General features: G+C 45.9%; 1 protein-coding gene and 1 long non-coding RNA gene across 3 annotated transcripts in view; one reads left to right on the top strand and one right to left on the bottom strand.

Moving 5' to 3' along the window:
* Positions 1–23,248, bottom strand: part of DCC (DCC netrin 1 receptor) — a 563,445-nt gene that overhangs the window by 187,046 nt on the left and 353,151 nt on the right. The window lies entirely within an intron of this gene.
* Positions 913–8,257, top strand: LOC308056484. The gene is made up of 2 exons (XR_013924854.1): positions 913–1,648; positions 1,686–8,257. It is a non-coding gene; the product is annotated as an uncharacterized lncRNA (long non-coding RNA).

Below are 23,248 nucleotides of genomic sequence, written 5' to 3' on the forward strand. Positions count from 1 at the left end.
TGATGTTCTCAGAAACAAGTCATGCAGTACTGATTTTTATTATGCCTCTTTTATGACATTATGAACCTGGCGATAAATCACTGATGTTCATGTGTGTCAACAATGCCCGAGACGTTACCATATGAGGAATTTGCTCCCAACTCAGCACCTCGCAGGATTAGGCCCATAGCACTTTGGAAGCAGCATGTATGTATCTGAAATACAAAAACTTTGCAGGGACGGGGCGGAGGGATTCTAATAGTGCCACCCTATGCCCCCACCAGCATGTCAGCAGCTAAACACACGCTAGTGCTGCTCTTTTCTCTCCAGCCTCATTTTCCCAAATTCAGGCAACAGAAATGTGCAGAAGGATTCCAGCTTAATTGCTGAGTTGAGAGAGGGGGAGGAAGGAAGCTAGTTATCCGCTAAACGGCGTGATCTGAGAGTAGTAACTAGGGACACCCCCCACTCCCCCCACACACACCCCGTAAAACAAGCCAGTGTATCTCCTCCTACACGCTGCTCACGGTAGGGAGGTGCTGCTGCTCATGCCCAAGGAGGAGCACTGGGACCTGGCCCCAGGATGGAGCACCAGGCTCCGCAGCTGCAACCACCAAAAGACCCTTCCCCAGCCCCAGGAAACTCAGAACATGGAGCTGTTGCCCCCCTGCCCCCTAGCCTACACCTGCAATACAGCCCTGCTGTCCTAGGCTTTCATCCTTGTCACTGCAGCACCTGACTGCCCTTCGGTACCGGTGGAAAAAGAAGATGAACGTGCAACAAACATCTACTCTTTTAGCCTCCAGCCCTGCCCTGCACATGGACGGGCAACAGAGGGAAGCCAGCGATGCAGTCTTCTCCCTCTACATTGGCAACAAAAGCTTGTTCTCAGCTTGCCAAGGCCATAGACTGAGAAAGAACCACAAATTTTCTCTACAGCCCCCTGAGAGGGGCTGGAGCCAGGGGGGTCGGGCTCTTCTCCCAGGGAACAGGCGACAGGACGAGAGGGAACGGCCTCACGTTGTGCCGGGGGAGGGTTCGGCTGGGAATGAGGGAAAATCCCCTCACGGAAAGGGTGGCCAAGGCTGGCACAGGCTGCCCGGGGGGCTGGAGGCACCCGCCCTGGGGGGATTTATAACACCTGGAGATGTGGCGCTCGGGGCCATGGTTAGCGGTGGCCTTGGCAGTGCTGGGTTAAGGGTTGGGCCTGATGATCTTAAACATCTTTCCCAACTTAAGTGATTCTATGAAGACCACCACATCTCACCTCCACTCCTACCAGAGAAGAGCCAACAGCTTTCCTTTTCCCCTCTTTTTCCACAGGGGAGAGCCCCTAAAGGGGTGGCAAAGCCTACAAAGACAAGAGCAGGATAAGCGGGAGGGTAATGGGATGCCCACGCTAAGGTCTGACGGTTGAGGTGTAAAGGAGTGGGGGCAAGAGGAGAGGCCAGGAGGAAAGTCCAGGGAAGAGCCCACCAGGGAGACAAACAGGTGAGGTCAGGTGGAGGAAGGCTACAATAACTACCAAAGGAATAACACTGGTTAAAATATAAATTGACTGGATTCCCTAATAAGAGCCAAAAGATGCATTGTCTGCGCTTACCTGGCAATTCAGGCAGAACTCCAAGACCCCATAATTCAAATTAATCCAGGGCAGATCTTCCTGATGGTTATACTAAAGGTAGTTTAAGGAAGGTGTAACCCAGGCGCTTATCTGCTGTTAAAGGTGCAAAGCAACACCTCGTACAACTGTGTCCCCTTTGGGGAATGAAGGAAGCTAGACCCTGTAGCAGGAGGTAGGCAGGCCAGGCGAGGCAAAGCTTGGCGCAGGGGCCGAAAGGAGGAGAGCATCTACGGGGATGACACCAGTTGTATCGTCACAGTAAAGCTGCTTGGTCAGAGTCGGAAGCAAAGTTATTTGATTTGTCTTGGATCATTAACTATGATCACCTAAGAGTTACTCAATGCAAAAAAAACCAGTCTGGGTCAAGGCAATACAGATAAAGTCCGGGTGACCAAGGTGAAAGGATGCTGGGTGTAAAGAGCTGAGTAGCACTGGAGGAAACTCCAGGTGTGACCTGCTGGAAAAGGAGACGTTTTAGTGGTTCCACTTATTTTTGGAGAGCTGGTGCTCCTCAGGCTGGCAGCTGCAGCCATCCATGGACACACACTCCATCCACACCCAGCACTGCAACAGCACTCAGTGCAGGCACGGCCACTACTTGCCGTTTTATTTTAAAAAGTCACCTCTAAATGATCCAAATGCCTTTCATAGTGTTTCTTTACTGCAGTAAAATCTGGGGTATTTCTGGTTTCCTACCTGAGCTTGTTTTGGACACAGCTTGTCCAGCAGCTCTCCAAGGGGAGACTCAGGCTAGTACGTGCACACACTTCTCTCTTCCCGCTCATGTGTAAGCAAGCAACACCTGTACACACATCTGTCCGTACATCATACTCCACGTCTTTCCTTTTACAGCAGAGAAAACTGCTATTCACACGTCCCAGAAAAAAAAATAAATTCCATGGCAGATAGAGAATTCCATGGCAGATAGAGGCTTAATGGTTGCTTATGTTCATACAGTGAAGAGATCTCATTAACTGACACCGTAAAAAAAAAAAAAAAAAAAAATTAGGCAAACCCACCAGTGCTAGCTCTCACATTCGGAGAAGCGCTATCACTCTCCCCCTTGGAGCTGTGAAGGCAGGGCTGGTGTCACCGCACAGGTGACATCTGTCATCATCAATTAGTCACCAAGAAAAATGGGGGCGGGGGGGGGAGAGGGGCAACGGTCTGTTGATTGCAAGAAATTCAATCACCCGCAAATGCTCCCTGAGGAAATGCTGGTCAGTTAATCTAGTCAGCCGTCTCCGACCCACCGAACAATAGCTGCTGCCTCCAGAAAAAGCAGGAATAAACTATAAAGATATTTTTTTTAAAGCAGCTGAGGGATTTGGGAAGGTATTTCATGGGCAGATAGCGACGGTGTTAAACAGCCACCATAAATGTTGTCATCATCAGTGTGCTCAAGATGCAGCAGGAGAGCGTGAGCACCTTCGTTATTTTTGCAAGCGCAACTCCGGTGCAGCAGCTGCTTCTAGGAACGCTGGGATGAGCAGCTGGAAGGTCAAATTTCCCACTGTTGCTGATCAGCTTCTTGTCCTCTCCTTCTTCCCTGTAACCATCAGCTCCCCTGCAACAGCATGCTCTGTTAAAAATAAGCGGGGCTTATTTATTGTTATTGGTTTTAGCAACTTGCTGTAAACCTGAGCTCTGAAGATTTTCAAACAAGCCGTTAATGAAGCAAACCTGAAGAATAGCTTTTGCTAAGGGAAAAAAAAAAAAAAAAAAAGGAAAAATTTTGGAAGCATGACAAACTGAGATGTTCTCATGCTGAGAAATAACCATTTATTTTAAGAAACGTTATGGTACATCTCAGCTTAGTCTCAAGCAAACTTTCTGACTTTTGATTTTGGACTCTCTTCTCATTTTTAGTACTGAGGTTATACGTGAATCAAGATTGCACCCCTGCACCTTTGATTTCATAGAGCACCCCAAAACAACATAAGCCTGGAGCACCTACCCAGGGGACAACCCCTTGCTGCCACATTTGAGATTCAGGCACTCTGGTGTTGGGTGGACTTTTCAGGGAGGCAGACTACGTACTTCCAAAGTTTGCCCACACTTAGAGATGTTCATCAAGACCCACCTCTCAGCTTCTCTTTTCCATCAAGTGACATGCACAGCAGCATGTGGCCACGCAAGTCCAACAGCTAGCACCAACGAGACCTTCAAAGGTCTTCAGCCAACTGCTATCCAAACGCTGAAGTACAATCTCTGAGCTGTCCCAAACACCTACTCATTGCTGCTACTCAACCTCCTCAAGGCTTTGCCAATGGACATGCACGAGCCTCCAAGCCCTGCTGTGGTCCGTCATGTGAAGCTTCAGCTCACGGACCCCTTGGCAGCTCCTCCAGGGATGCAGCCTCCTCACCACACCTGGCCCAGGCCAGAAGGACTTAAAACTGTCCTGCTGCCTTTAATATTTGGGCTGAACCCTTTGCTTTCAGAGGGGGTGGGAAAAAACAGGACAAAAGTGTCTATGTCAAAAAGTATTTTATAGCCGATGTAAAAATAACAACAATAATTCCAAGCTAAGCATCCCGAGTCCAGCAAAGACACACAATGCTGCAGCATCACTCTTTTCTCCACAGCATCTCCCCGGACATGGCTGAATGAGGTGCCTATTGGCTCGGTATTTTCAATTCTTGTTTTTAATTTTAATTCTATTTCTCAGGCACCTAATTCTTCACAAATACTACGCAAAAAATAGTTCTTTTCTGCACCTCAGGCACCCACCAGGCACATTCGTTCTTTTGTTAAATTGTACTTTAGTTTTCACCGTTACTCAAAGTTTTGGCAGAAGGTGGCACGTGTTACCTGATCCGTTAAGCAGATTATTTATCAATATTAGTGACGTGAGGGTGAAGTTGCAGGGCAGCCACGCGTAGCTGGAAGGGATGCTTTGAGGTGAATCTGCCTCCACCTTTCCTCCTCACCTGAACACAGAGAATTGTGAATCCCAGTGTGTTCACAGCAGTGCCGAGGTTCGTCCGCTCTGGTACCAAGCACCAGAGGAAAAAAATCCAGGAAAAAAAAAATAATAATGCCATCCGCAAAGCAGGGTTTAATCTAAAAACATTTAGTAGGTGAGAAGCTTTAGGACCTTGCCATTGCAAGGGCAGCCATGAAGCATCATCATGGTGTGCTTTATAAATGCAGATTCATCACAGTTGATTAAAACACCTGTGGATCACCTACCAAACCCCCCGCTATCCACCTGGAGCAAAGCCATCACTAGGCAGCAGCCTGCCAGCTTAAGCTTTTTACTCCCCAAAATGAAATCAAACATCAAACTTGCCTGCAGCAACTACTCCTAAAGGTGCAAGGCTTTCAAAGCTGGTACATGATGGGAATGGCTTTGAAAGGAAAAAAAAAAAAAAGAAGATACCAGACCTCCCAGTAATAAAGGCATTTTGCCTGGATTATAGGTGTCGCGGGTTTAACTGCTACCTCCACAAGATTTTCAGCACAAATCAGAGCATCTCTCTTCCACCGCTCCAGTCTTTTCCCGTCTGCACAATGAAATAATCATGCTTATTTTTCATTGCTTTTTTTATTATTTTTTTTAAATGACATGAATGGTAACATACAGCATTCCTCAGGCAGGCAGCTAAAAACGCTCCAAAATCACTTGGCTTGAGACAGGAGTCAACGTGGAAGTGAATTCAGTAACGTGAAATCACAGAATCACGGAAGGGCTTGGGCTGGAAGGCACCTTAAAGATCATCTAGTTCCAACTCCCTGCCATGGGCATTCTCAGATATTACAGAAATAAAAGCATCAAAAGAGAACGAGGAGGATCTAAGAGGTCCTTCTCCACCTGCAATTGCCCAGATGCCATGACTACTTTGCTCTTACCACTACCTTTTTCCTGGTGTGGGAATTACATCAATTCTGTCACTTTGAGTTTCCTATTCGGCCCATCATTTTATTGCCTGCTCTGTGTAAAATGGCACGAAAGAAATACTACCACCCAGCTCGAAAATAAACAAAGAGAAAAGAAAAAACTGAGCCCAGATTTCCTGGAAAGTGAGATTTTAAATAATGTGGACAGCTTATGAATGCTGTCATTGTGGGGAAGGCACATGCCACCAGGAAAGAACAGCTTAGGAGCAAGGTCAGCCATGAAATCAGCCATAAGCTCACAAAAAGCGCCGTCTCCCCAAAATATTTCCAGATCTTGACAGTAAAGCTACACAGGGAGGTTCTAGAGGGATCTCCCTCCCCTTTCCCACAGCTGCCCACCCCGTCAGGAGGTGGGAACAGCTCAGCTCTCCTCCAGGACTGACTCCGACGGTCCTTCTCTGCCCACCGTGCAGTTCTAAAGTGAGGAAAAATCTTTTGATCTTCATCCTTTCACCAAGCATTTTAACCTGCCCAGCTGCTTATAATTAAACTAAACAGGAGAGGCAGGCAGATGGACACCTTGACGGCACGCTCACCCCCATTTCTCCAGCAGCCTAAACCAGCCTACGAGGCAGCAGCGTGAACCAGCTGGGAGCTCCAGCGCAGCCATGATGTGACGTGAGACACCAGCAAACCCCCGCGGCCACCCCACGGCTCAGCTGGGACCCACGTTGCTGCTCACCCAAGCACCCAAGAGCTCAAACAGGAGCCAGACGAGAAGTCTGCCATCAAATAGCAGCAGCCTTAAAAGGCGAGGAGGTGATAACATAAAGGCAAGGCAATGCCCACCTGGGCCACGAGACCTGTGTGTGGCTTTTCCCCTCTCCCTGTATAACAGAAATGACTCTTTAGTAAAGCCTGGAAATCTTCAGCAGAGTAAGCAAAATCACCCAGGAGCTGGAAAACTTCCAGGTGCCCTGCGCATGACGCATGCTGCACACCAAGAGATCTCAAGGATAGCACTTTTAAGAGAGAAAGATTTGCAGTTACTTTGACCTCCCACATTCTTCAAAATAAACCACATGGCTGTGCCCAGCATATGAATAAATTGTGGAGACGTAATGTTTTTTTCACCAGTAAAACGTTCTCACAATCAGCAGATGACTCATCCGTTACCTCCAGCCCAAGCAGGCAGGCTCAGCATCCCACCACGCATGAGCCTTCAGGAGCTCACGAAAGGCACATCCACTGCTGCTGAGACAGATCTGGGGCTTCTCTGCCTACAGACCTCAGCAAAACTCCAGAGAAACTCACCAGGCTCATCCTGCTGCACGTGAGTACACTGGGCACCCCCTCCAAGCCTGCCACCCCTGTTCCACACCAGGTTGAACAAGCTAAATAAGATACTCCACAACCCCAAGGGCTTGGGGGTTACAAGGCACTAATGGCTGTTTCTTCTTCCATAGAAATTTCCTACTATTTCCTAAGCTACGAGCAGGGAAGAGGTTCAGATGTGAATGACATTTTCTGCTGCGCTGGGGGGAAGAGGAAGTCACAGAAAAAGGAAAATACTACAATTTCCATAGAAGATAATATGTAGCAAAACAATGGTCTCAACTAAAACAGTAGGTAAAAACTTGCATCACTCCCTGGTCCTGGCTAACGCTCCCAAAGCATCCTATTCATGACGTCTACAGCGCCAGACCCACAGTATCTCCACATTTCTCTCCCCAGAAGTGCAGAGATGCACAAACCCACGCCACCCCCCCGCCCCAAGCCTGGGGCAGGCAGAGGGAGGGGGCAGAAGGACGGTGCTGTCGGAGGCTCAGCTCTGTTATACCGTACATAACACAACCCTGCAACGGCCACGGTCAACTGCGAGGCGACGGGCTGCCCAGCCAGCAGGGCCAGGACTCTAAAGGCCGATGGACACCAGAGAGGCAAAGCACCGAAGGGTTTCTTGTCATATTCTGCCCTCTGGGGTCCATCGGCTCCGAGAAGTGAAGTTGCAGCTGCTGCTAAACTGCAGGAGGCTGAAGCACTGGTGGTAAAGAGCCTGAACACAAAATTAAGGATTTCATTGCCCATCACAACAGCCAGGTTCAAAAATAGTAGAAGTCCTTATCCCTGAAACCAAGAATTGAAGACCTAGATTGAGATCTCATTAAAAAAAAAAAAAAAAAAAAAAAAAAATCATCTTTCATGGCAGTTTTTGCCATTTCGTATTTTTAACGATTTTTTTTAAGGAAAGGAAGGTTAATGATCATTCCGTCCACCTGTCTTTCAATTTTTTTTGAAATTTATTGGCCAATTCTAACTAGTTCTAATTTGATGCCAAAATCCAGGAAATCACCACCAGTCTTAATGAAAAGCATGTCTCGGGTGCGGTGTCCCCACAGAGTGAAAGGCTTCAAGAGGAACTCAGTGACTCCTCAACCTGATGTATGGGCTTGGGACCAAACCCATGGTCCCCTCTCAGCTGCCTCTTGGTAGGTGGCACTCAGGGGCATCACAAGCGCTGGGGCTGATGCGTTTATATCTGCTGGGACCCTGGGGTGAGAAAAGGGGTCCGGGAAGGACCCCAGCGACCAGGACTGTGGCTTCGAGGGATGGGCTCGTAGGAAACAAGTCCCTAGGGAAGCAGGCTTCGTTGGTTACGCTGCTCCAAGAACGATTGTTTCGCCATACAAGTAACAAAATTAGTAATTAAGAGGATTTGCAACCTCAGAGAATTAGTGCCTCCAATCTATAATAAACCTATTAGAAAGCTCAATGGCAGATTGTGTGGCCACAGGGAAAAAAAAAATAGAAAAACCAAGAGTCAGCAGAGATTTTAGTGCCCTGTCCTTTCTAAAAATTATCTCCCCATATAAGCCAGTGTAAAAAACAGCAATCAGATGGGCTGAATACTAATTCTGAGAGCATTATCATGGTACAAAGTACTGAAAAAAATACTGTAATATGTTACATATTTCTTAAGGAAAGTTTTTTTTCAGGATATTGGATTTACAGATAAAAGCCAGAAACCAGCAGAACTAATCTATATATTAATTAAACTCACTATGCCCCATTAGAAAAGCAGTTACTCTGAGACAACAGGAATGATATTTATAGCAATGTGTAGTGATACTAATAGTTTTGTTAACATTATCTACTTTGCCATAGACTTTAAAAGAATTATACATAATAGTGGTAGTTACGATAGCATCTCAAAAATTGCTGGCTTTCTGCCATTCTAATTCTCTCTTCAAGCACCTGTAATTTCCAGCCTTTTTCTCACCTATTAGGTTGCAATTTTTCAGTGGAGAACCTCCCACTAATATTTTGAGAAGAGAAGGATATGGGGGATTTAACAGGAGAAATATTTTACTCGGTACAAGGAGGGGGGGGGGGGGGGGAAGAATAAAAAAAGGTTTTTAAACTATTTGGCTTTATAGAGAAGCTACTGAGCCAAAATTTGATCTGGAAATCATTGTAGTAAACGATCATGTGGGCATCTAGAAAATAAATATTTTGGTTAAAGTTATGCATTAATGAGGAAAAATCCCATTGCACCTGGATACATGGGTACAGCGAGCATGTGAGACGGCCCATTGAGGAAGACCTTGATGTCCAAATGGTACACGAAGCTGACCCCTCACCGAGGAAGGCTGTCTGCCACCCAAACCAGCTTCTGAAACCCACAGTGGAATTGGCAAGGTGGGCAAGAGAAGGACCCTCCAGAGGAGCTCCCGTGGGGGATGGCACGGATGGGGGCCATCAAGGTGAGAAGTGACGCTTGGACAAATATTAATACATAATTTAGATTTTTACTACACTTTGGTTTGAGGTTTTGTTGGGTTTGGGTTTGTTGGGGGTTTTTTGTTGGGTTTTTTGGATTATTATTTTTTAGAAGTTGACAACACCACCCTCCTCTCCCAGCTCTGTTCCTTGCCCAAGGTAATCACATCACTTTGGTTGGAAATGCTGCTTGCTTTTTCTCCTGGATAATGCTTTGAAATGAAATAGCATTTCTTAGCAGAAAAACTGCAGGACCAAAGAAGGAATCCTTCCTTTTGAAACAGTAAATGCAATTTTATTTTGAACTGCAGTGATTAAAAAAAAAAAAAAAAAAAAGAGAAATCTTCTGTGGCTGGGGTTATGGTTCCTCGTCATGTCAGATGACAGACTTAAAGTGACTTTATAATCGTCAGGGAGCTTAAACAGCAAGGCACAGCATGGGAGGGTGCGTTATTATTGTGTAATAACATCTCAGGATTCATTATTCATAATAATTATGATTATTAGTCTTGCAAGTTTTATACTGTTTCCTTTGAAAATTCCAAGACAGATTGTATGAGGACAGAGAATTTAGAATAACCGTTGATTTGCTTTTAGTTTATTACATTCCCTTGCACTGAGTTTGTTACGAGGGGGAATAGTCCTCTACCGTGCAAAATCAGAGAAACAAACTCCTTAATAAATAAATAAATGAATGAATGAATGAATAAATAAATAAACAAACAAACAAACAAGCAAGCAAATAAATAAATAAATAAATAAATAGAACGAAGTCCTCTACAGTTCAGCTTAAAACAGTCTGTGTTGGTGTGATTTGGCACCTCTTTGGCCTGAGGTCAAGGGCAAACTCCTTGCTGTTTTCAAAGGTATAAAGCAGGCCCATATAAATCTATAAAGAATTAAAAATTACAGGAAAACTTTTGAAGTTGGAGGGATGAATGATGATATCCTTATTCATCCTGAACAGTGCTTATGCTATGAATGCTTTGATATCAACAGGGCTCCTCCATGCTCTATGTTATTATTCAGAGCCAGGCAGAAGCGGTTTTCCTGTCTTGAGAAGAAATTTGAGATAAAAGAGAGCGAGAGAGATGTTCCTGCATTCGGATGAGTGCTAGACCTTTACAAGTTGTTTTCAAGGAGAAAGGGAGAGGGAGCTGCTGCCCAGAGCGGTGGGAGAATCCCTCCTCGGAACAAGCCCGCAGCTCCACCACTCCCATCTGGAGGCGCATCCCACCTTTGCACCCCATTTTGGGAAAAGGGACGGTTCTCACCAGCTCCGCCAACAATGACCACCTGCGGATGTAGCATTATTCAGCAAGGCTGGAACTGGAGAGAGAGCAGTGGAGACAGAAAACAGCAGAATACATCCCTCTTATTCATTGCGTGCACCGTGACGGGCAAAGTTGAAACAAAGCAAAGGCACCAAACATGATTAAGTTGCTTCAAGAACAAGAAAGTTTCCCAATTGAGGTATTTCAAGCCGCAGTTAAGATGACAGACAAATAAATATTTTTTTTTTCCCCACAGTACTTATGAAAGATGATTCGCCAAAGATTGCAGGCAGATGTAAACAATCACCAGCGCCATCGGTGGAGTTATTTTCCAGCTAGTCACTGAAGGGAAAATGGAACTAAATATTTCACTGTCTTTGCCTGTGCCGCTGACATCTTTAACCTCTCAGCAAGGAACTCTGTGCACGCCGGTGCGTAACACAAGGTGTCAAAGATGCCCAGACATTTATGGAGGCTTAATCTTGGCTGGGATTTTGAAAGTCAGGCTGAAACTCTGCAACGTGGAAAGGATGCCCAGCCATACACGGATGAAACCTGCCGTTTTCTTCCTTCCCGTGTCTTTCTGCAAGCTTCATGGTTTAAAACGCAAATTCTCTGGCTGAAGGACTAAGGGAATAATGGAATTTTCTTGACCTAAAGATTTCATAGTTCTGAGAACAGGTTTTTTACTTCTAAAATGATACTAAACTTTTCACATTTTATTTGCAAAGAGAGACAAATTACTCAGGCTTTAATGTGGGATGACTATTTTTTGGAAGGAGAAAGCAATAAACACATTTCTAAAGGGACTCAAGATCTCAGAGAACTTAAAAACATTTTCTGATGGATCTTGCTGAAAGAACTGTACTCTATGACTCCATACAATAAGGGGGCTAGAATATAAATCAGGAATTTAGATTTTTTTCAAATGACAATTGATATTGAACTCTTGAAAGTGAAGCGCTACTAGCATAGGAAGCTAATGAAAATGCAAGGCAGCCAGAAGAGAAATGGGAACAGAAGGGGGGGGGGGGGGGTATGTAAAAAAAAAAAAAAAAAGAAAGAAAGAAAAAAAATGCATTTTATGCAGTAAAAGGAAGCATTATTTAAAAGAAAGGAAAATACCACCTTCTTAAAAACTCACTGACTCCTGGCAGTTTGTGATGATGAAGAGCATTACATGAAGAGCATTACAGTATGGGTGATACGGGTGATATATTCACCACCAAAAAAACCTACAGACATGTGAGCATGAAAGAAAAACGTGGACAACCGTCTGTACCAATCCTGGCATTGAAGGAATAGATGAGGAAGAATTTAAAAAAAGGATTATTCTTCTTGGGTCTTTGTACAAAGACCCAGTAACCGATTGCTATGCCAAGTCCTGAGGAGCTGAAAAAGCACAAGATCTCTCTTACAGGTATTCCAAGACCCATAAATAAGCTTTTATCGTGTGTCATCACAGAAAAATGTCATACTGTGCCATGTGCTCAGAAATGTCAGGCTAACAACTGGCAGCCATAAGGAACAGCCCATTTCTCGCACTGCGCTGGAAGCTGGCAAGAACAACGGCAAGGAGCGCACACTGGTGACTAAGAAGCCACTCCTGAGAAGGGGCCACATCCATCATCTTCAGACAGCAGCCTTAGAAAGTTCTGGAGTTACGTTCTGTGAAAATAAGGCAGCTTGGAAGAGAGGAATGTATCTTATCATGGTGGGAAAGATGCTAACCCTCAAGGTTCCCTGAGACAGGGAAGGATGAGGGGAAAAAACACACCTAATAATGTGAGTAAATACCATCCTGGTGGCTATTACAAGCCTGGAAGAACATCCTGCTGGAGCCTGAGGAGGCCTCTACTGCATGAGAAGCTCTCCCTGCTACCGTGGATGTGAGACGCAAAGTGGTGTCACGACTGGGAGATCAATCCCTCCTGGGGAGCCATTGCCAGTCAGAGTCTACCTAAGCAGTTCCAGTCTGGGGCTCTCCTTGTAGGAACAAATAAGGATGACAACAGACATCCAAAAAAGAAAGTCTTGGAGATGTTTACAAAAGCCACCTATACGTTGGAATAACGACTGCTAAGAAAAGCAAGAGATAGGGAGCATGAGCTGCATCTCAGGAGATGTTCCCATGGCACCAAGGAGGTGGCTCGGTCAGGATTTGGTCCAGCACTTGGGGGGTGGACATGAGCCATGGCTCAGAGAAGGCTTAGCAACAACAGGGAGTCCACACAGTCCTGCAGGTCAGCACTTGGGGTAACAGCTCCTGTTGGTCTCGCTGAATAAATACAATGCTTTTGACAAAGAAGAAAGAAGCAAACATGCAGAAATGCTGTTTAAGAGTGGTTCTGCAAAAGGATAGAGGAAAACCAGCCCCAAATCAACATTTCCTGTAAACAGGAAAAAAATCAACAAAAGTCAGAAAAAAAAAAAAAAAAGGCGCTCCCATCCATATGATCGGCAGTGGTGAGGCTGCGTGCTGGTGCAGCTCCGCAGGAAACGATCTGGGGCTGATCATGGGGACAGTAAATCAAAACCTGAATACAGCAACCATTTCCCAGGCTCATCCATAAGAAAGCCTGGAAAAAACACGGACCCAGCAGAAGGTACACAAGAGCTCCAGCGTTAACGAGAGCACAGCTTCATGCGATGGCCAGAGCTGCTGCAGCTCTGCACTCATCCTGACTGTAGCAGGTCAGAGCTCTCAAAGTTCAAGGTAATCATTACATTTGAACACTTCTTCCCCCCCCCCCCCCCCCCCCATCAGACACATCAAATTCCTTCACGTGTCTTCCATTCGGCCCCAAATAAATGAACTACCTTATTTTTATAAATTTGTGAATCCAACCAGAAATGTAATCAAGCAGAGACCCCTGCAGAAATCTATAGCTCCAGCCCAAGCTATTCAAAGCGATTTGAAGGTCTGAGTTATTCTGTATGGGAGGCAATTCAGAGCAGCATGCCGGGGCTGATCTGCATGTAAATCATCTGCCACGAGGACCTGAAACAATGACAGGCTGCTGGCTCCTTCTGCGGCCCTGAAGAGCTCTGGCTCCTTCACGGTGCTGCCACTTTTTACCTCCTTTCCAAAGGAGCTTTGGTTGTTTTGCACCTCCTCAGCTGAGGACGTAGAGACCTGCCCTCTACCCACTCCAGGCTGTCCCATGTAAGCGTCAGAGCAAGGGACCAAAATCATTTTGGTTTGCTTGTGTACGGAATTACCTTTGCCATGTCAAGACCACTAACTTATGCAGGAGCTGGTTCTCTGGGGAACATCTTATGTTGCTGGCAAACATTTGCTCTCCTCCTGCATGCTAACCATCTTCTACAAAGCAGCAAACAGCCATTCACACCTCTTTCCACTGCTGGTGGCATCGCTCAGACGCAGCAATAAGTGGAGGGGGAAGTTTTCATTAAAAGCGGGGATCATTTTCAAACAGGCCATTGCCAAGGTTTGAAACAAATCCTAACAACTGGTGCTGTTAGTGCAGATTTGGCTGCAAGTCATCAAATCCGCAGGAAAATGAATATATTACGTTTTGTTCCTCTCACAAAAGGGCCGCAGGACGACCCTAACCGTACACCCCACGCTGTGTGTGCTGAAACACAGCCCGGGTCACATAAAGCCCAACGCCAGGTCGCCAAGGACCTCATCCCACCAGCACTGAAACAGGTTTACCCTTTGTAGCGTTGTGTAGAAAAGTACTCAAAGCCGGAGCAGAGTAACCACTCCTGATATTCAACCAGCTGTGACAGCTGCATTAACCTGAGCAGCACTGGTGTCTTGGGCAGACACCACAGCAGGGCTCCGTCCTGCAGCCAGACACATCTGTCAGGGACAGCCTAAGAGGAGTTAAACTTGTTAAGACTGGTTTTTTTGCATCGCCTACAAACACCCGCCCAGTGAGCCCTCTGGCATGGTGCACCGTCTGCGGCGGTGAACGGCCAGCTGGAAACTACCAGGTGGTGAAACAGCCCCATTGCGATGGCGGAGGAGGATGCATCCTGCCCCGGCTCCAGAAAGCGGCCATCAGCAGAGACCTTCGTAAGGCAATATTAAGCCCTGTTCCTTTAATAATTTATTAAGAAGAAGCTAAAGAGATAAGGCTTCTCGTAATTGCATTATGTTGGATTAATATGCCTTCAGTTAATTGCTTACTGTCAATTAATTCTCAGCAGGGAATGCAGAAACCAGTACAGGTAAAGGGAGTCCCAGCTTTTGCTGTCACTTCTGGCAAATTAACAGACAGAAACCAGAGAAGTGAAGCATCCCCGAGCTGAACACCCGACCGGACACGAGGCCATACTCAACACACTTCTGGCACACCTACGTACAGCTTTGACAGCAACCTCAGACACCGCAGGGAGGTGGCAAGAAAGATGAAACAAAAATCCACCCGTGCAGGCAGTAGAAAACGTGAGCAGAGAGAACACACTCAAGCAATGTGGAGTAAGTGGCAAGGCAGATCCTGCATCACAGCTACTCCGAGTTGTTGAGATGGGTGTGAGGAAAAGAAAGAGCCAGCGGGGCGTGCCAGCGCCCAGACCAGCTCCAGCACTGGCCAGAGAAAACCAGGGCTCTGCTCCCATATTGCCTTCCCGATACCCGTGCCTATTTTATTTTGGAGCAAAGGCATTCCTCTCAGGGAAGACACAGCAAACTTCCCTCTGTTCTCTTGAGGAAAAGACATAATGTAAAATGTTTGCTCCTCCATCCATACACAGTTTCAAATTCATTTACGCCATTCAATTAAAAAAAAAAAGTAATGGTAAGACTTGCTTAATGCAAAACACTGTTTTAAACAGTACACCGTTTTCTGCTTGACAGATTGGGCTTTCTTGCTCAGGTCATCAGGGTAATGTAAGAAATGGCAGCAGACAAACTGCCTCCGGCGAAACTCAGGAGTAGACCAAAGAGTACATTCAAACGGTGGTCACACTAGAATAATTCTCCCCAGTCTGGTGCAATGGCAAAACCCCAAAGCGTTCGACTAGAAATCAGCGGAGGCTGATAAGAAAATAATCTATCTACAGCAAAAAGGCATTACGTTTTCCAACCTCAAGAAATTCACACTAAACTGAAAAGACAAAATAAAAAAAAGCCCAGCACTCCAAGGCCAGCAGTGCAAACATACAGTTTACTGAAGGCGCAAGAGATTAGTTCTGATACTCAAGATGCAGACCAGATTAAGAGGTGGGGAGAGGGTGCCTTACCAAAACCTTTTAAAGGTCACCTTGTGATCCATTGGCTTTAGAGTGCGTGTCAAAAATCCCACCTAATCAGGTACAGATAATCGGTAAGGTTACAAGAAAAGAAAATCCTACGCACCACTTCTTCTAGGCTTTGTAAACTCCACGCTCTCTATGACGAAGCCAACAAATCATGGATAAAACCCCATGTGTGTGGGGTAGGGGATGCCCTGTGTGGTCCAACCAAGGGATCGTTACGTGGAAAGGGATTTTCATCACTTTACGAAGGACCACCGGGGTGCAGGTGTTATGTCAACAAAAAGCCTTCAGTGAAAGGAAAATAGCCACTTTTGGTCTATCCAACAGAAGTTGGAACCTGGGTAGTATGATGGGAGACTGCCTTCAGTTTAGTCCTTGCTCACGTCCTAAAGCTGCCATGTCTAATGGTTTAAAAGCCGTTTCCCTCCCAACCTCCACTCTTAGGATAACTGCATACGCTCAAGTGGTAGGTCAGGGGGGACGCTGTTGTCCTACACATGCCAAGTCAAAGAAAATTAATTTCATTCCCAAAAGAAAGGAAGAGCTGGCAAGACTGACATTAAACAATATTGATTCTGTGGCACAAGGGTCTTGAAAGCAGAGCCAAAACAAACAAGCGTGCTTTTGGATCCAGCATCCATAATATATCACCAGCCCAGACGGATCTGCCACGGCTCAGCAGAGGACACGGCTCTTTTCCCTCTCCTTGCTACAGTGAAAAGATGTACAAAGCTCCTGGTAAATAAATAAATAAAGAAAGAAATAATATCAAAACGACTAATGTGTAGAGCAGAATACAGCCCAACAGTTTTAACAAAAGAGAAAACGCTGGGGAAATACTCATGCATATCTGATGCTGAAGGAAAGCCAGGGTGCGACTAACATATTGCAAAAAGTGGATTCCTCTTCGTACAGACATCGCCCCAGCAAATTCTGTCAAGGTTACAAAGACCTTGCATTACAGCTTCTGTAAAGGAACAGCTGTCTACAAACAGACTTGCAAATGTACTTGTGCATCTCCATTTCCCCCCCCCCCCCCTTTAATTTAAACCTTTAATAGGAGTTCTTTATTTCAAGAGTTTCCTTCTGTCAGCAGCAACTATAGCTCCTTCCCCTCTACTCCCTCAGAAATTTCTGTAACAGAAGAGTTTTCTATAACGGCATCTTCAGTACCCTGCTTAAAAAAAAAAAAAAAAAAAAAAATCATATAGATGAGAGCACACCACGCTTCATTAAACGTGACAATCACATTCCTCCACACAGTTGGCCTCGCAGAATGCATTCTGATACAAATACCTATACTCTGTTTAATCCATCAACACAAACACTGAATTTTGTTGTAACACAGGAAGAGCAAAACATGCCTTTTAGCCACCCCACTGCAGCTCCTTTCCCTCCACCAGTAACACCCTTCCTCCCCAAAAGCTGAGCTGAATAAATTTTAATGACTGAAAGCTGTTCCAATGAAAACAGCATTCTCTGCAAATCTGATTTTTCTTTTTTAAAAAAATATTTTTTCGTTCTTCTTCCAAAAATTTCAGGTTTTATTCATGTCACTTTAACTCCATTCCATTTTTGCCAATTAAATGAAATCATGTTAGTGCAAATCAACAAGTGAAACAGGTTTTTGTGCTCTCTCTTGCTGGCCAAACATCTCCTCTTTCTGCCAAACTCCCTTTCCAAAGGCAGCCCGGACTTCCCAACAGCAGCACTCGGGGTTGCATCTCTGTAGTAACATAGCGCTGGACCGACAATGGATTCTGTGCCCGGGGATCGTGTTTAAACAACTCGTGCTTGGCTGAAAGGTACCCTGGGGAAAGCTAGCTGAAACCCTTGGAAAGCCACCCAGCCCAGACCGCAGAGGTGGCCTCGGGAGCACGGTGGGGAGGCATCAGAGCAGCTCCCCCCTCCTGCTTGCTAATCCTCTACTTAGATACCCAAATTAATGTATTTAATGCATTATCCCTCTTCTTCATAGCACTCCGGAGGATTCCTGTTTGAATGCGGTGTTTCTCCTCCGTCCTTTCCAAGGTGATGCCTTTCTGTGGTATTTCTCCAGGATCGCCTGCTTTCTTCTTCCCATATATATGATTTTCTAGTAGGCTATAGTCAAAGCACGGCATTTCAATAGGCCTCGTTTGCTCAGTCCATGTGCCCATCTCTAACCCACCAAAAACGCTGGTCACACTTTGAACAAGAGCACCAGGCAGCCACAGCCCAGCACCACCCCCCCCCACCCCCCCCACCCCCCCAGCGCCTATGCGGTGCTCTCCATCGATCAAGCGTGGAAGCGCATCAAGGAAGGAGATCGGGTTGATCCTGAAGACGGCATTTCCCACGGAGCCCTCTCTGCAGCTGTTCTATCTCCCATCTTTTAATTCATTATGAATGGATACCTGCCCCAGACCGCCTTACATCCCCCTCCCCCACTGCTGGCACAACCCCAGTTTGTTAATACTTCCCGCAGCTGCTCGCTTTCCATTTTTTAACGTCAGCGGAGCAATATACACATTCACAGTTTCCATTTCTGGACAGCTTCATCTTTTCTCACCCCAGATTTAACCTAAAAATAGCGTTGAAATAGCTGAATTGCCCACCACATGAACTCAGTGGTTTGCTCAGTCCACCTGGAGCTTCCATCAAAAATCCTGCGCTGAAGAGGAGCTTAAAGCTTTGCACAGTGTGATGTTGTCTCACTTCTACCCAAACACAGGCACTTCAACTTTTTTTTTCTTCCTTTTCGTATTTTCACATTATCGATTCTTGAGATCAATGGGTAGGGTTTTTTTTATAAAACCTCCTTTCTGGTTTCTTCTCTTCCCAGCACATTATCCTTCCCTTCTGAAGATGATCACATCAACATTAGCAAAAGAACCTGCTTCTTCGCAAGCCCACATATACTTTTCCTCTTGTCCTGCTTTAAATGACCCATCTTCACCTCTTTCTTAGTTTTGTGAACCCAGCTATTCATCTGAAGTGTTTCCTATTTGTTTATATATGTGGTATCTATTTTATCACAAAAATCCTCTTGCGAGTCTGCAACCATACACTTCCCTTCTTTTTCCAGGTGTTTTAACATCTTCTTTCCTTTACCCATTTCAAATATTTTTCAGCTATGTTTTAATTACTTTTACTACTTTACAACACTTCTTTGTGAAAGAAGCTGTCGGAGAATACACACCGTGTGATGAAATTCCTATGACAGTGTTTTCTTCCTTATTTCACTATTAGAACCTTGAGAAAATGCTGCAATGCAGGATGAGCACAGCATGTTTGGGGTTTTTTTTAATATCATAAAAAAACCCCAACAATCCAACAATTTTCCCCAGCATCAGACCTGTTGCTAGAGGGATTTAATGCCCTTTGCTATTTACCACTCCATAATGCCATCCTCTCCCTTATACGCAGTGCTTGCTACACCTTAACTGTCCAAATCTCCTCCTTGCACATACGTGACCACCAAAAGGGGGGCACAGACTCCAAGAATAATAAAAAACATGTGGTATTTCACACACCTGCACTGCATCGCTGCAGAAACCTGTTCCAAAGCCATCATGAAGAGCTTCTGCCGTTGACTCTTCTCAGGCAGGACAAAGGTTGGGTCTGCCAGCAACTGCTACAGGCTGCCCCGGGGGCATCACCTGTGCTCCCTCCATGTCCCCAAAACCCCTGAGGACCCAAAAGCGCCACAGGTGCTCAGTTACGGCATGTGGGCTCTTTATCCATGTGCGACAGGAATCACGAGAACCGCAGGAATTCATACAACTTTAGTCAAGATAAAACACAGACGCATACAACAGACCAAACTGTTCATGGTGAAGTTGTGTTTAGTGCGTACGGATATATTTGTAGATTATATATACATTTTTCCAGACTGACGCAGAAATAACAGCTAAAGATGCCTGACCTCAACCCAGCGTGTAATCCCATTCAGCAAATACAGAACATGCAATAAAGCAAATCTGGTGGGAAAAATAAAAAACCAACAAAAACCATACCAACCCAAATCTACCGCCTACTGCCCAGGATTCTTCAGGATGGGAAACCCGGTGCAACAGTTGAGCTGAAAATACTGAGTTCAGCACCGGAGTCAGCCAGCACGGTAAGCTCATGGCAACCTCTGTAAATATCTAAGAGATTTGTGTTAATCTAGAACATTTCATAGATATATCTAACATAATTACTGCACATTACCTAACATAAACACTACATGTTTATCTAACATAAATACTACACATTAATGACTACAGACACAAATGAGCGTACAGCACAGGAGGAAAACTGTTTGCTGTGGTCTTTAATGGCTGACCCTTCCCACTGCAGCATCGCTCCAAAGCAGCTTTTCCAGAAACGGGAAGCTAAAGAAGTTTCCAGCTTAAATCCAGACTTGGGCTGAAGGCTAAATTTTTTTTTTCCCCTCTATCCTGGGAAACCATGAAAACCGAGAGATGGTGAGAGATTAAGAGGCAGGCTAACGTAATCGCCATGAGGAGGGGAGGGCAGGGCAGTGCTGGCAGAGGATGCGCACGCCAGGGTTGCCCTGCGCCTGCTCACCTTGTGCCAAAGCCCCAAACACAAGTTTCAGCGCTCAAGTGCTCCAACGCCATTACACACCCAGGTGGAAACCTAAAGCTAAGATGTATTGTTCCACAGCAGGAGGGCGGTGCCATTTCAGCCCGTTTATTAGCCCGTTCCCACCGCGGGGGACCACGACTATATTGCTCACGTCTGATCCCCTTCAAAGTCCTCCCCCCCCCGCACCCCCCCAAAGCTCCTCGCGTGTCAGCTCGTGGCGGGCGCCTTTCTTCGCACCCTGTTTTTCTTCTTACACCAGAGATATTTTCTTATTAGTTATTCTCTCGGGCTGCTTCGCTTCGTCCCCGTTTCCAAGGCGACAGACAGGAAGCAGGAGTTAAGCAGAATCTTTCATCTGGGAGGGGATGATGGGAATGGATGAGGGAGTTTGAGCAAGGTCAGGCATTTACCGCTGAATACAAATCTGTCACGCCTAATAGATGAAGCTCTTTAGTTTCTGAGCTACTCAGGCTGCTCCCAGCATCCAAGGAGAAAATAAAAAGACACTCAAGCATGAATGCCAATCAGCTTGTGCTGGCAACAATGATGTATATACATGTGCCATAGCAGCTGTACCAGGCTTGGCCATGGATGAAAGGAGAAATTAAATAGGTGTCAATAATTAGAGAAGGTCAGGATCTAAATCCCTGAATACTAAATATATTTTAATAATATTGGATGGTGAAGCAGAGAAGTTATTAAGCTGGGAAGCTCAAGAGGCCTCGACCTAGAGCACAATGAGATGCCCGGGATGCAGCAGTGGAAAAACGGTGGCACGCAGAGCAATCCTGAAACGTGACAGGGACACTAAGTGCGTATTTAGCACATACAGCTCTTTTGGCTGGTCTGGCCAAACACTCACAGCTATGCTGGCTGTACAAACAAGGGGAACAAAGCAATGCTGGAGCCGCAAGGTTTGCCCAAGCCAGGAAAGCCTTCACTGAAGGAAAAGCAAGAGGCTGAGAAAGCACATCCCAGGGTGTCCAGAGCTGGTGTGCCGTTTGACACGGGCACCAGAGGGTTGCGGATATTGAAGCACAGAGCGGACAGATATGCCAGGTTATACCCCCCTCCCACGCCCACAACCGGGAATCCACGATCCAGGTTTAGCATTGTGCGTAAAAAATTAACATCACAGCAGTTCACCGCCGCCGTGACTGCGGTCAGCCAGCCATAACCACAGCTATGGGGTGCCCATGGTCCCAAGGTGGTGGCACGGCCACCTCTACCCCCTCGAGGGACACTGCCCTGGGGGATGTCCTCTGGCAGCTTGTTGCTGCAGAGGTGGCTGCCATAGCAGGAGACCCCCTGCCTGCAAATGAAGCCAGGAATGGGGCCCCATGTGCAGGATACCCTGCAGCGTGCCATCCCCTCTCCATAGCCACAGCCCCAGGGATGAATTTGGACTACACTTGGCATCATTTACAGGAATAATTTAAACAGGAAAAAAAAAAAAAAAAAAAAAAGAGAGAGAGAGAGAGAGAAAGGGTTGTTTTTTGGTTGTTTTTTGCACCAAACGTTTTGTGGGACCACCGTATCCCATCTAGCACCCCTCAGCAACTTGCAAAGTTGACCGAGAGCATGGAGATTGGTTTAGAATAAGCCACAAAATAAAACATTACAAACTCCTCGGTGGAAAATTCTCCCAGTGGAAGAGAGGCAGCGGGCAGGCATCGCCCCATCACGTCTGCTAGGACTATCAGCCCAAAGCTCCATGCCCAGGGGAGCGCAGAGAGCACTCCATCACTCCAGAATCAACCCCACCTGCTCCATCCTGCCCACAGCCACGTGCAAACTGGGATTTCTCCCAACTAGCGTGCTGGAGTCAGGGCTGCACAGCCCTGCTCCCAAAACCAGCCAGTGGAGATGGGCAGCTCCTCACCCACTTCCCTCCATCCCACGTTAATTAGGGACAAAACCCAGCTGAAGCGACTGAACCACTGGCTAAACCAAGCCCCCTTTAGAGACGATAACGCTCGGACTGTAGTTTGCTTGTTTATACACAAATTTCGACATAAAACCACCCCTCGCACGCTGAAGGCAAGGCTTAATGGGATTTCAGTTCCGAACGGCACAGCGTAACTACAGTAGTGCAAATATACAAGATTACATATGCAACATTAATTTTTATATGGCTTTCGATTTCTGTGAAAAAGCTTGGTTTCAAGTCAGTGTTACATTAAGCATGCCTTCAACACGCTAGGAAAATACCTTAATTTTGGGATATCAGCAGGTTGATTTTGCTTTTTACCAGCGTTGGGCAATGACGCAGGAAGGTAAATGTCACACAGCTAGCACAGGAACATAGTCCTGCAAACACAACAACAGCAGTAAACTATAATAAGCCAGATTCTAATACAATAAGAAACATAGCAGTTGAAATCCAAGAGAGTTGTTTTCATTTTGAGCAACTTCACATCAGAATAATTCAGGCCAGAAGTGAGAATAATTCCTCCTGGTAGACTGGCTATATGTTGCCATTGATTTTTAAGAAACACATATAGCTAACAGTATCTTTTTTGTCCCCATTACTATTTTTGACTTCTCCTCTTGTTTCTTTGCTGGATTTTACTTTGAAGTCCATCCATCTGCCCCCAGGAAGACAGTTACACCAATGGACCCTGGCAGATGCTGGTCAAAAATTTGCTCTTCATGACATTTAGTGATGGACACCATCAGAAAGGTTGGAGCATCGTGGTCCTCTGCACCCTGAATCCTGCTGCCTGCCATGGGGTTTGGAAAGCAAATGATGTTCTTGACTTTTCCATTACTGTCTGCAAATTTGCAGACTGGGATCCTGTGTGTTCTCACTCATTCATTTCCATACCTACATTAAAACCCTCCCAGTTCTTGTGGTCCTTCTCTGTATGACCCTCTGATGATTCCCAAGGCTTTCCTCCCTGGTGTAGCTCTGTCCCTTCATGGAAGGGCTCAAAACTGGAGA

The sequence above is a fragment of the Falco punctatus genome, assembly GCF_963210335.1.
Source record: "Falco punctatus genome assembly, chromosome: Z".
NCBI lineage: Eukaryota > Metazoa > Chordata > Aves > Falconiformes > Falconidae > Falco > Falco punctatus.